General features: G+C 34.5%; 1 protein-coding gene across 1 annotated transcript in view; it reads right to left on the reverse strand.

The window, feature by feature from the left end:
* EPYC (epiphycan) overlaps positions 1-12,140 on the reverse strand; it is a 71,080-nt gene extending 58,940 nt beyond the window's left edge. The window contains exon 1 of the mRNA XM_082351412.1: positions 1-12,140. This exon is cut by the window's left edge and continues 18,923 nt beyond it. The gene's annotated coding sequence lies outside the window, so the exon portion shown is untranslated.
* Positions 12,141-13,944: the final 1,804 nt, after the last annotated feature.

Consider the following 13,944-nt stretch of genomic DNA (forward strand, 5'->3'; position numbering starts at 1 on the left):
AAAGAGGAAAGTTCCTGGGAAGGTGAAACTTTTATTTTACTATGGACAAGTATAGTCAACACCCCCCCCTTCTTCTTGGCAATCATCCAGAGGCAACGAGGAGGATAAGCAATAGAAACATGAGGTCCATTAGAAACTAAATAAAAATATATGAATAAAATCTCAGATGTATCAACAAGCAGCACTGAATTACTAAATAGAAGAGAGGACTGTCCAAACCATGAAGACCAACAGGGTTATACAGAGAGGATCCTTGTGGTTGCAGAACTCAATGAAAAAGCCATAAACACTCTTTATTCTTAAGTGGGTGGTACAAGCTTGAGATTCAAAAGCAACAGTTTCTTGTTTGCAAAAATGGCAACAGGGTGCCTGAAGCACCTGGGGAGCTTCCTTGGAACTGGCTGTGTTTTGAGGAAAAGAAGATGGAAAAGGATGAGCGTGAAATCACATAGACAACCTACATTGCAGGTCAGTCCAAGGAGAGATGAGAGGCACTTCACATCATTGTGAGTTGCCTGCCAGTTGCTAACCTTAATATTTTTGGATCAGTAAAAGCTAATAAACTTCTCACACACACCAACCTAGAGCATGAAAATATTTCTCACCAGCCTGGAATATAATACTGGCCCATCCTTCAGGAAAACCTCCTTCAAATAATCAGGCTAGAAAAAAATCATTTTATTCAAACATGAGTGATCAGAATGGAACCAGCAACAATATAAAATCTAAATAGACTAAGAACATTCCAGGATGCATATTCTAATCCTAAAGTAATTCTAAAAATATAACAAAAAGGGATATATACAACTGAAAAGTAAATATATAAGTTAAATTTAAAAACATACTCAAATAATCAAAAAAAGAAATAGGGAATAAAGGATCAAAACAAAAAGAGAGTATAAACAGAAAACAAATAGTAAGATAATAGACCCAAAACTATAATATCAATAATTCCATTAAAGTTTAGTACACTAAACAAATAAAAGCAAAGGCAAAGGTTATCAAAATAGGTAAAATACAAAAGAATACTACATAGTAATTAAAAGGAATGGACTATAGATAAACACACAATGTAAAGGAATTTCAAAAACATTCCTATGAATGAAAGAAGATTTATACAAAGTGTGCGTACACTTTAGTATCAAATTCGAAAACAGGCAAATGAATCTATAATGGAAAAAAATTAGAACAGTTGCCACTTCAAAATTAAAAAATAAGATATTGGATACATGAAGGAATCACCCAACATTTTATGTATTTACTCATCAGAGTTGAGTACTATTCTGGCCTTTGGATACAACAAATTCTTCAAATCAAGACTCTTTGCCTTAAACACATCATTGAAGTTACAAAAACTCAAAGATTTTTACAAATTATAACAACAGGACAGGACAGAGTTGGAATGCTGGAGCTCAGGGTATAAAACATACCCCCCACCCACCCACCATCAGCATTTATAATGATCTTTCAGTCCTAATTAAAATAAAATCTATGGTCCTTATTTGTGCACCGTTAAATCACTAATGCAGTATAAGTTGTCTGGTAAATGTGTGTTTGCTCTTTCATGGAGGGATTTTTTTTTCATTTAGAACAAATTCACCTCTTTAGTAAAAGTCACTGTTTGCAATACATTTCTTTGAAAAGTGTTGATGGTTTTTGATTAAAAAACAAAAAAGCTAATAATCCAAGAATTCGGCAGCTTAAAATATCAGCTGTTTATTCCGGTGGATCTGAGGTTGCCTGAGGTAAGAGATTGCTGTAAGTGCAATTGTTCTGCTCCACCTGGGACCAGTAGGTTAACTGGGGCCTGTTCATCTAAAGAATGGATATTGGTTGGGTAACTAACACTACCACAGGGGTTAAGTTTATGATTGAATTTAGCAACAAGTATGACCCCGGTGACACTGGTAAAAAACTGCTTCAGTGATGTTAGTTGGATCAGGAGACAAATTAGAGTTACTGGAGGTAAAGAGAAATGAAAAAGTAGGAAAAGAATGTGAGGACGAAATTTTCATGAAATTTGACTCTAAAAAAAAAGAATAGCTAAAGAAAGACAGTATAGGGTGAGCTTTACACACTACACAATTGTATCAATGTGCAATGCTTTATTTTTATTAATTTTCTTTAGGTTTACAAAATTTTGAATTAAAATTTATATCAAATTCTTAAAATATGTTTCCATATATATTCCCAAGTATGAAAATGAATATGAATATAAATGTTTATATGTATAGACATTCATGACTCAAGTTGTAAGATCTCATATTTCTTAAATTGCACAATTAGAGGAAGAGTCTCATAAAATGATATGAATAGAAGATCATGGTTTAATTGAAAACCAATTTACCACAAATATTACATTGGAGAACTCCAATTCCACAGTGGTCACTGGCCTACCTGTGGACTTGGAGGAACGTGGTCCATCCTGGAATCACTTTTTATTTCTCATTTGTGGAAGCCTAGTTCAGTACTTTGCAAATATTATACCCAAGAGACCAAATGATAAATTTGGCACTACTGCTGTTGTTTTAAAAGACTTGTATTGAATACAGCAAAGTTAAAAAACACTGTGAGGAAAGTTTGTAGTGACAGATTTGTCTGTTGCTATTTCTCAAAGAAGGTAAGGGTTGTGGAATATTTCAGACATGTGGAGTTGGGAAGTACGGTGAACTTGTTTTCAACTTTATGGAAAAATTGTATTTATACAAGTGTTTATGATAGGTGAGTAGTTAAGTAAAATCATATCTCTTCCTGTGAGGAATGCAGGAGGAATTTTTAGTTGAGGAAAGAGAATTTCCTTTTAATTTCATTGAGAAAGCTTTAGAATTATTGAATACCAAATTTAGAATTTGCATTTCAAAGTTAAGCCTTTTCCTAGGTTGAGAGATAAAAAGGAAAGGAACATTGATTCTCTTTTGTGTTTTGTTTTCCGAATGAAATATTACTTTTTATTCAGTTTGGTATTCAAATCGTGTATGCCCCAATTGTTTTACTGAAAATATTTAAAGATATGAAACATATTTGAGCCCAGTTGGTATCCTACTTTATATTAAAACCAGACAATTTTATAAGGTGATTTGTCTCCTTCTTTAATTTTTCTATACATTTTTTTCTAGACACAGTGTGCTTTGAATACTAAAACATTAAGTTATGAGAACATTCAGAATTTAAGCACATACTAGAGTTTAGTACAAATAATAACATAGACATCATTCTGTGTGAAATTTGTTCTACCCCTTTCCATGTCTAAATGTTCATTTTTGCATAAACATTATCTTTGGCTTCAATAAAGATTTATAACCCCTGGAATTGTTTAATTTTATGAAATGAACCACAGTCAAACCAGGGCTTCAAATAGTTCCTTTATAAGAGACAATTTTCTGGTTATAACTCTATTCTTGCCTCTCTAGTCAACCTAAATATTAAACTTAATCAAAAATGGTATATGCCAGTATATCTACAAAAATGTCGGGATTTTATAATATTTGTCATTTAATAAGAGTTAAGGCATAGATTTATAGACATATTAGATGGAAATTATGAGAGAATAATAATGAATCTTGGTGTTTTTAAAAGTAATGTAACCAACTGACTTCCTTCATCTGAAATAATAGTTAAATGACGATTACGATGTCTTCCAAACCCACAAACACTTCTAAGGGAAAACAATTCCACTCAGAGCTTTTATCACAGGATTGCTCTGTACACCTAGTTTTGTACCGTGTGATACTACTCAAAAGCATCTCTGACTAGACAATGACTGAATCCAAGAAGTGTATCCATGCCAGACTAAGAGAGTGGCCAGTGGGAAATGCTCTGAATGGCAACATAATCATTGTCGGAAATCTGAACTAGGAACTATTTAGTAGGCTAGCCTTCTTTGCGTTTATGTCCAATAATTCTTTTCATATTTCTTCTAGGAATATAATAATTTTACCTATTAGAAACTTACTGGATGTGGTTTGGGAGGGGCTGGCATTCTCCCTGCTTCTACTGCCATAGGTATGAAACAAAGATTGGTTCAGAGATGGGCACATAATATGTTATGCTAATTAGAGTCAATCAGAATACTCCTTGTGGATATTATGTTAAAGCTCTCTTTCATCCAGGTCACTAAGAAGACACGATGTAACTCTAGGACTGGTAATGTCAATATGGCCATCATATGGAGCAATCTGGTCTAATATATATGTATATATCTTTATCTCTATTTCTCTATCTATCTATCCACCTACCTATCTAGAGAGAGAGAGAAAAAGAGATTGAGAGAGAGAAAAAGAGATTGAGAGAGAGAAATATTATTCAGTCCCTGCATCAACCATTCCTGAATGCAATGGTAAACCTTTACTTATCTGTTATACACAACAATAAATTGTTTTACATTAATGGTAATTTGCTTTGCATTTTTATTAATTGCAATTGAAAGTATCCCAATTAATATAGAGAAAATTTATGCATAGGCAAAGAAATCTGAAGCTAAAAAAGAAACAGAGATAGAGGTCACCCATAAGGCAGAGAAAAGGAATCATAAAAAAAATCAAAGTTATGAGGAAGCAAAAGCTATAAGGAAATAGATTGGTTTGGGGAAAAGAATGAAAAGCAGATGTTTGTAAAAATTCATTAAAGGTTAGTCACTACTGCATTACTTAGAGCTGCTTAGAATCCAGTCTCAGCCTTTGTGATACCAGGCACTGCTATGGTTTCCATTATACCTCAGATCTGATTGCATACCTGAGTGTCATACTTCCATATATCCACTTGTATCCTTACAGTAAGCCTCCCGTTATTTGGTGATAACTTGAATAATTCTGTTTTACTTGCATCCACAAGGGACTAAATAAAGTAAATTACTTTAAACATTTTAATGAAATAGTGGAGGGCTTCCCTGGTGGCGCAGTGGTTGAGAATCTGCCTGCTAATGCAGGGGTCACGGGTTCGAGCCCTGGTCTAGGAAGATCCCACATGCCGCGGAGCAACTAGGCCCGTGAGCCACAACTAGTTAACCTGCACGTCTGGAGCCTGTGCTCCACAACAAGAGAGGCCGCGATAGTGAGAAGCCCGCGCACCGCGATGAGGAGTGGCCCCCGCTTGCCACAACTAGAGAAAGCCCTCGCACAGAAACGAAGACCCAACACAGCCAAAAATAAATAAATTAAAATGAATAATGCTTTAAAAAAAAAAAGAAATAGTGGAAATTTTCACACTCCTCTTGTACTACCACAGATTGATGCCAGTTATGGGACCATTTGAAATTGAAATGAGGAAATTATCATTTTCATCTGGAAGATTTTATATGATGGCAATATATAAATAAAGTGAATTTTTAATGTAAAAAATTCTGGATCTTGACTAATTGATATCAGTACTTACTAAATTCTTACTCTTTAGTCAAGATGCTTTCAGATAAAAAAATCTGAATCAAATTTATGATATTATAAGGTAATATTACATAATCAACAACTCAAAATCCAGAGGCAAAGTAAGCACCAGACTCTATGGTGTATCACTCAATAATATAACAAAGAAACCCGGGATCTCTGCCAATAAATTTCACAAAACTATATGAAATAAACAAGTACGTACAAAAGACAAATTATTAAAAATGACCAAAAGAGAGAGGGGGGGGGAGAGAGATAGAGAGCAAAGAAAAAAAAATCTGATGTGTCCAATAGCTATTTTAAAAATGTAAACTATTACTAAAATCCTTCCTATAAATTCTTATCCCCATAATGGTAGAGTAGATGGTACATTACTAACCCTAATTCAGATAAAAATTATAAACACTGGGTAAAATATTTGAAGAAATAGTGATCAAAGTAGACAGAAACTGGAAGGAGTTGACCCATGAAAGGAGGAAACTACACTGGCTTTTCTCTTGAGGGCACTCTCAAGTTAGTATACAAGCCGTATTTTCACTCGGTTGAGGAGAGTAAGGAGGAAGATTCAATAAAGGAGGGACTAACAGAGGAGAGAGCCCGCATCTGTCTATAAACTTTATCCAAATTATTTGCTAACCACTGAACCTCACATGGGCGGAGAGTTCAGATTTCTCAGTGAAAAACACAACCAGAAGACTGAGATAAATGAGTCATTTCACTGATGCCCACTTCAGGGGAGCCAAAACTTTGAGTTTGTGTCAAATCAATTTAATTAACTACTAGAATAATAATCATCTTTAGAACAAGGTAACAGAATCCAGTTTCTACAGTGGTCATCCACAATGTCCACTATGCAATAAACAATTAGTAGACAATGAGAAGGAACAAGAAATTATGACCCACACTCAAGAGGAAAAGCAGTCAACAGAAAACAATCATAAAATACTATGAACATGGAAATTAGAATACAAGGACTTTAAATAAACGATTATAAATAAGTTTGGGAACTTGAAGTAAAATATGATGATGATGAATAGGCAGATAGGGGATCTCAGAAGAGAAATGGAAACTCTAGAAAGTAACCCAGTGGAAATTCTACAACTGAGCAAAACAATGTGTAGTATTAAGAATGTCAGATATGGTAAAATAAGTGGTTACTAAGCTTGAGGAAAGATCAATAGAAAATATCCAATTTTAATAGAGAGCAGAGAGAAGAAAGGTTGAAAATAAATCAGTAGATTCTTAGTGATCTGTGAGATTATATCAAAAGGTCTAAGATATGTGTAATTGGAGTCCATGAAGGAGAGGAGAGAAAGAAAGGGAAATAAGAAATATTTGGAAGATATTTTAGTCTTCTTGGGCTGACCTAATAGAATATCACAGACTGTGTGGCTTAAAGAGCAGAAATTTATTTTCTCATAAATTTTGGAGACAAGTCCAAGGTCAAGGTGCCATTAGGGTCAGTTTCTTATGAGTCTTCTCTGTCTGTCTTGTGGACTGATGACTTTTCACTGTGTCCCCACCTGGCCTTTCCTCTGTGGGCATGCAGAGAGAGAGCTAGTGTCTCTTTCTCTTCTACAAGGACACCAGTTCTAATGAATTAAGGCCTCATCCTGATGACCTCATTTAAGCTCTACTACCTCCTGATAGGTCCTATCTCCAAACACAGTCAAGTAGGGCATTAGGACTTCAACATACAAATTTCGCAGGGACTTAATTCAGTCCATAACAGAGGAATAATGGCTAAAATTTTCTCAAATGTGGTAACAAATACCTACTAACAGACCCACGCAAGATAAATATAAAGAAAACACTCCTAGTTTTATAATGATAAAACTTGAAAATCAAAAATAAGGAGACTATTTTAAAAGTAGGCAGAGAGAAACACATTACCTATAGGGCATTATGGAGGGCAGATGACAGTGAAGCGACATCTTTAAAATGCTGAAAGGATGTCTACCATGAAGTTTATATTCAGAAAAAAAAAATGTTCAAAAATAAAATTTAAAAGAGAGTAAAATAAAGACATTGTCAATAAATGAAAACTAAGAGTATTTGTATCCAGTAGAACTGGATAAACTCTTATGGGAATTATGACATATGTAGATGTTATATATATATGTATATGTAGATATATATACATACACAAAAATAGCAATACAAAGGATGAGGGATAAATGGAATTATACTTTTTGAAATATGAATCTAAATTTTAGGCATGCTATCATTTTTTTATTTCCCTCTCCTTTTTGACTTGGGTTATGCTGTACCACTGCCTTTCTGTGTACCCTGGAAAATTTTACTCAACATTCAAAATTCAACTGATTCTCTCTGAGGAAACTTCTTGACAATTACAGAGTAAAGAAGTGCTTAGGACTTCATTAATAGCAACTATAGGATTACTCCATTTTATTATAACTATCCTGTATGATACAGCCCTGGTAGACCCCTCAAGAGCAGTCTGTATTTTATTGTTCTTTATATCTGCCTTAGCTTCTGCCAACATATCAATCCCTTGTTTGTTGAGTGAAGAGGTAATAAATAAATGAAGTAATGCTTGAATGAATGAACTCGAATGAAAAGGAAATCAGCCTGAGGAAAGAACTTTTAGAGAAAAGAAGTTTGGACATACTAAGGGATCAAACACTATGGGGTCTCTATGGTGCTAAAGCAGTAATCAGGTAAAGATGTTACAAAAGCTGTGAAATGTGGATTTGGACTATAAGAGAAAGGCAGGATTTGGAGACATAGCTAGTGACCATAAATGAGACTCTAAACTCATCGTAGAAAAACAAAATACAAAAAAAGGGAAAAGGTCCCCCAAATCTCTCAAATGTAACTTTTTGTGCATTTGTCACATAGCCACTAACCTCCACAAGTCTAAGACTTTTATCCAAAAAAATTATGTATTTTGTCCTGTAAAAAAGATGTTGACTACCCAAACTATGGTTCATTTAAATAAGTTACAGAGGCTTATTGGCTAATCTGACTTACCCTGACTCATTACTTTCATAAGTTAATGTCCTACTGTTTAAAATGGAAATTTCTCTCTGCATAAGTTCTTTATCTTGTTTTCATGCTTAACATCTGGCATCAATAATATGGTAGTTTAGGAAACAATTTTAATCATAAAGATTTTTTTTTTGAAGATTTGGTTTGTTTGGGATTCTAGCTTTATTACTAACACCTGGTAACATTCTCTTTAAAATTCAAAATTAAACATTGACTAATTTCAAGTCTTGAGGTAACATTGCTTGTACTACATGGACTATTATGAAAATTTGTGTGAGCTATTAACAGATAATTTGGTTTCTCCTGAAAAGAGATTTTGTTTTAGCCATGTTAATTTATTCACAATACAGAGGGCTTTCTGACATTGGAAAGGCATTCTATTTTCTATTTAGTGAAAAACGTTTGTGCGGCAATGAAAATTTTTAGGGTCTGACAAAGAAAAGAGTAAACTTATTCTAAACATCATAAAAATGCATTTAATCAAAGATTCTTGGGACTTAGAACTGGCAAAACAATTAGTTTCATCAGCAATCCAACCTTATCATTTCTCAGATAACAAAACTCTAAGGCCCAGTCAGAGAGGCTACTCCATTTTGTTATCAGCTAGTGGCAAAGCCAGAACCAGATAAAACCCAGGTCTCTGATCAAATTCTCTACTCTTTCTACTACCAAGACAAATTTGTAATACTGCACAGCACATATTTTTAATATAACTTTTTTTTTGTTTTTTTTTTAAAGAGCTATTCTTTTTTTTTTAAGTTAATTAATTATTTTTTTTTTGGTTGTGTTGGGTCTTCGTTTCTGTGCGAGGGCTTTCTCTAGTTGCGGCAAGCGGGGGCCGCTCTTCATCGCGGTGCGCGGGCCTCTTACTCTCGCGGCCTCTCTTGTTGCGGAGCACAGGCTCCAGACGCGCAGGCTCAGTAATTGTGGCTCACAGGCCCAGTTGCTCCGCGGCATGTGGGATCTTCCCAGACCAGGGCTCGAACCCGTGTCCCCTGCATTGGCAGGCAGATTCACAACCACTGCGCCACCAGGGAAGCCCTTTAATATAACTTTTAAAAACTATGCCTATGTGTCCAATTACTCACGGTGCAGTCATGTTCAGTTGTCCATTTTACAGAGGTGGAAGGTTGAATTGGTAAGAAGGGGAGTAGTTATACAAGAACCCCCAGCTTCCTCATCTCTCACTGGATAATTTTGGGAGATCTTCTCCATAGTTTCTCAGCGTCCCCATAGTGTTGGATCCCTAGTTGCCGCCATGGTGGTTGCTTATTAATGCATCCTTTATTGGCTTTCCTATTTCACTTCCTCCTAAACTATTTTCTTTTCTTTCACATCCAGATCTTTGTCTCAGAATGTGCTTTGGGGACAACTGAAATTAGGACAAAGGGAGAATTGGAAAGTAAGTGTTTAGCCTTTCCAATGTCTATAGAGAAGTGGAAAATAGAAAATGGGAATCAGCAGAGGCTGTTGACATAACCAACCAACCATTTTGCTGTAGCACCTATTATTAATCTCATTAACAATTAAGAAAATCAAAGTCTAGATAGGTTGTAGTTGCCTGAAATCATACAAGAAGTCAGTGGTGTGATGAACAAGTATAATCTGTTGTTTACTTGCCACCAATTACAGGATGTGAGAGCATGTTCCCTGTGGCTGGAGTCAACCAGAAATAGAAGTGAGCTGAGCTTCTTTTGCTTTAGTTGATTCTGCAATCTCCTTGCTTTCCAGACTGAGAGATAACATCTTTGATTTTTGATTTGCTATAAATTTTGTTGATTTGTTTGTGCAGTTGAAACTTCTACTATTTATTGCTCAATACATATTAGATATTGTATATTCATAACATTATAAATATATATAGCAATTTACTTTTGGTGGTTAAAAACAGCAGCCATTTGTTTCTTTATGTGTATTTTTCGTCTTAATCTCAGCCATAACCTCATGGACTAAATTATCTTCTCTTAGCTGATGGGCTAATAGATTACAGGAAACTGATTCTATCAGGACCTAGGACTCTGCTAGGACTTCTAATTCTACTTTCTAATTAAAATAAAATCTCATATAGACATAGCATAATATTTTTGACACATTATCTTCCACTCAAATTGGACTGATTAGTTTCTTTGCTGTGTAAGAGTTCTTAGTTTTTGTTTGTTTGATTGTTTGTTTGCTTTTGCACTTTAGCTACTCTACTGCAGAGCCCTTCAGACTTCCCTAGACAAAGTACATAGCTTAAGAAATGCTTATTAAAAGAATCATGACTAAAGGCGAACTTTTCACTTAGAAAAGAATAGTTCGTGGTGTCTGAATCTTTGTTGCTTTTCAAAGGTACTGTTAGGTGTCACACTCCCAGAAATTAATACTGCTGTCTCTTGCAAAAAATGGGAGGGGAGAAAGAAATAGAAACAACAACCAAAAAAGAAAGGAACTGTGGAGCAGTTACTTTCTTGCAAAAGGGCCTTCTGTGCTTGGAATCACACAGCTTTCAATGAATGATATTGTGTAATATGTACCATCTGGAATTAAAATACTTATCATTTAGTAAAGTAGATAAAGAAAGAACATTTGGACATTTTTACAATATGTTCATAGAATAAGCAATCTATGCAACAAAAGATATATAGAAACCATTTTTTTGCCGTCATTTATTTTTTCATATTTCTTGCATGAAATATGAGAAATTAAATGTAAAACTAGTTTTCTTGTGAACTTTTCCTTTGGGTTTGCCAGTAAAGAGATGATATAATTATTTCCAGATTTGCATTGGTTTAAGTCTGTTGTGCATGTGTATGTGTCTGTGTGTGTGAAAATGTTAAATGAGCTATCATTTTGGAATGTTTATTCTCATTTACCACTATGCACACTTTAAATTTAGTAGAATTACAACATACTTTTGGCATGAAGTCCCTGAGCTAATTATGTGGTATTTAATTGCAAAGTGGATCAGTATATATTTACATAGCATCTGTAAAGATCATTTCAAATGGGTGTGGGCTTATTTTATTTTCTTGAGAACATGTTCAAATTCATAATTCCAATTCAGAAAGATAACTTGGAATATTAATTCAGTGCCCTCAGTCACAGCTGTTTTCTATTATAAACACAGAAGCTTTGACTTGGCAATTCTCATTTTATTCTGTTGAGATTTTTTTCCAAATATTTGGAGAAATATTGGAATATTTGGAATTATTATTTAGGATCAAAAGATTCTGTCAGATAACTTAGGAATTGTTGAACTATCTTGGCCATTTAGTATTGCTAATGATTTAGATTGAGTATTCATTCTTCGTAAGGTTTATTTGCTTAGATTCTGAGAATACCAATTTTCATCTTCCTAAGCAATGAACTGCTTTCAGAGAACACTAATTAGTTTTATTTCTATCAGAAATTATGCATGTCTATATTTAAAGTTTGATGTATTTTGTAGGGCTGATAACTGAGGGTCGAATCTAGTAGTGATTGATGCGTTTTCCTTTTTCTGGGCTCTCTTGTATGCAAAGATTTTTATAGCAATAGCTACTAATGCAGTCAGATTTTCCTTTAAGCACTAAGCACCTAGAAGATATACCTGTGTATATTAGTGTACAGTAACAGTTAGTCTGATAAAATGTGGGAAAAACACTCACACAATCTATTATTGTGTACCTTTACTAGTTGTTCAGTAAAATACTTAGTCAAGAAAAGAAAATATTAAATTTTCTGAGGACTACTGTTATAGAATGATTTGTGTCCCCAAAATTTATACGTTAAAGCTTTATACGTAAAGGATTATACATAATCCCCAGTACCTCAGAATGGACTGTATTTGGAGATAAAGTCTTTAAAAAGGTGAGTTTTTAAAGGTAAATTCTTATTTAATCTGACTGGTGTACTTCTATGAAGAGGAAATTTGAACACCCTGAGTGATACCAGGATTTCATGTGCACAGAGAAAGGACCATGTGAGGACACAGGGACAAAACGGCCACCTGCAAGCCAAGGGGAGAGGCCTTGGGAGAAACCAAACCTGCCAACACCTTGATCTTGGACTTCTAGCTTTCAAAATGGTGAGAAAAGAAATTTTTGTTGTCTAAGCTACCCTATCTGTGTTATTTCATTTTGGTAGCCCTAGCAAACTAATACAATCATAAGAATATAAAGATTTTAATGTTTTAAAAAGAGAAACACATTTAACTGAAAATTTAGAAAGAATGATAATCAACTATAAGTTGTTTGGAGTTCCATAAATTAGAAAAAGAAAGAGAGAGGGAGAGGAGGAAGCTACATGGTAATTTCAATATTTAACTGAAGAACAAAATCTTGTAATTAGAGAAAACAGGAATCCTACTAATATCAGGCATACAGGGAGTGAAAGTGTATGGAGACGAGGTGTTGTTGGATTATTAACAGTGGAACATTTGAGCAAAGTTATTTATATAAGCCTAATAGAGCAATGCAATTTTACTAAAAGCATATACAATATTTACTCTCAAAATGAAATAAGTGCCTACCTCTACATTTGAAAGCCTAAATGTTGTCAAAGGTCATTCAGATTCAGTCACCGCAGTCACGTAACCCAGGGGACCATGAATAATACCTTTCCCTTCCTGGTGTGGCTCCTTTATGACACCCTATTCTATACACCTTTACCTTTAACTCCCCACTTCCTGACACTTTCCCTAAAACTTCTCCTTCCTGCTTCAAACATTTATCTCATCCCAAGACTCATGTACACACTCCAGGTAGAAGATTTCAAACAGCTACATGACATTAAATCTTTAGTAGCATAAAGATGGACAGGGGAGATGCTGTCTAAGCACATTTGTCTCATGTTTTCCCAGGATCCCACTGAAATCATTGCACAGAATTTTTAAAAGGACTAAATTTATTACAGCAAAGAGGATTCAGGAGGAGGTCAAATGTGGATGGCAGATTTCAACATCTCTTTGGATGATAGTGGAAAGGAAATGAACATGTGTCAACTGGTGTGTCAGAGAGGACAAAGTTACATTTCAGTATTTGCTGAAGGATGGATACAGAAAAGGAGAAGCCCATCTCTTACCCTAACCTTGGAAAAAAAGATATTTATATGCTCACTATACACTAAACTGTCTTTTTTAAACTTTCACATTTTAGAATCAGTTTATAGGCAATGCATGGAAAATGTAATGCTTAAGAAAAGGTAAACTTGAACAACTTTGACCATGAAATTAAAGGAATATTTCACAGAAGATGATGGAAGAATAGAGGAAGGGTTCTCTTTTCACATAGAGAAAATTTGAGATAGTTTTCTAGAGTTGTTGAAACTAGAAATAGAACTGTAAGGTTTTATTTAAGTTTATTGCCTAAGTTAAGAAATACAGATAATAAGATAGCTATCAAAATCTAGGAATAAGGGAGTGGATAGGTGTGAGTATGCTAAATGGTCCTCTATATCAGAGTCAATAAAGCATGCATAAACTTGCTAAATCAAGAAAGATAAAAACATGGTATCAGCAGTATGGAGAAAACAACAAAAAATTAAACCAGTAAACATTTAAAATGTCACTTCTAGAGAACTGGACTGGGTTGAA

This window comes from Balaenoptera borealis, assembly GCF_965194805.1.
Source record: "Balaenoptera borealis genome assembly, chromosome: 13".
In the NCBI taxonomy this organism is placed as follows: Eukaryota; Metazoa; Chordata; class Mammalia; order Artiodactyla; family Balaenopteridae; genus Balaenoptera; species Balaenoptera borealis.